Raw genomic sequence first — 1133 nt, 5'->3', positions numbered from 1 at the left:
GTGCGCGTGCGTGAAAGGGATAGAGAGAAAGGAAAAAAGAGAGAGAGAGAAGGGCCTAGAGAGTTAGAGGGAGGAAGGCAGGGCAGCAAGGGGAGAGAGGGAGTGAGACTGTAAGAGGGCATAAGAAAGCATGTGAAGGGAGAAAATGGCTCTGAAAGGAAGAGGAGGAGAAGTGAAGCAGGAAAGATAACCATTTCATGCGAAAATGTTTCACATTTAAGGTTATCTTGGAGTGAAATCGAATGTTCTGTATAATTGATACATCCATGGAGACTTGCTTAAGAACGGTTAGTTGTAAATCAGTTTTCAGTTACAGAGGGTTGGATAACTGATTCCCTATCACTTCCTCACTATATAAATACGCACTCATTATGTAGTGAAAATTCATATCCCGACTGGATACTGTCTTAGTATTTTGGTATACCAGACCCACGGCCTCCGGTGGCACGTTACAGTATAGTAATGTAATCAAGATTTATTCGGTTTACTATCACGCTCAACCTTCTTTCTGTCAAAATGGCTTCACATCTGTAAGGAAGCCTTTAATACGCAATTACCAAAACGTACAATGCAAAACACAGAATACTGTAACAACAAACGTTCGCGAAAGTGCGATGATGTGGTTGCCGTCGGTGCGGGAACGGCTGAGTATAGTCTATCTGTGTCGCTCTTCCATCGCATTCAGTGAACCGATACGCGAAGTGCATAGTCGCTATCTTTTCATCTTTGGTAGCGGTTTTACGTAATAGACGTGTTCCACCGAATTGCTCTCCATGTTCATCACTAGTTTTCACAAGGTTCTCACGATACTAATGCAGGTGACTATAGACGAAATTTGCATTCACAGTAGTGTTGCTCCCGAGTTCGCTGAAAGTCGAAAATATACACTGCTGCGTATCAATGTTAATGTGCAACTAATACTGCCAAAAAACAAAACCCTTGACACAACCGAGCAGTACTGAAGGCAAAACTGTAACGAGTTAAAGAGGGCATTAGGGCTGTCAGCAGCAGATATCCTGAGCGAAAGGAAACAAAGGACACTGCAACATTTGCACTGTTGTGCACTACTGGTAGTCCAGTACAGATACAGAGGTAACTGAGGCAAGAAGTCAAATTAAAAGCAGTTAACGAAT

Source organism: Schistocerca serialis, chromosome 7, assembly GCF_023864345.2.
Source record: "Schistocerca serialis cubense isolate TAMUIC-IGC-003099 chromosome 7, iqSchSeri2.2, whole genome shotgun sequence".
In the NCBI taxonomy this organism is placed as follows: Eukaryota; Metazoa; Arthropoda; class Insecta; order Orthoptera; family Acrididae; genus Schistocerca; species Schistocerca serialis.
The sequence above is the reverse complement of the archived record's forward strand: the minus strand, read 5'-3'. Positions refer to the sequence as shown.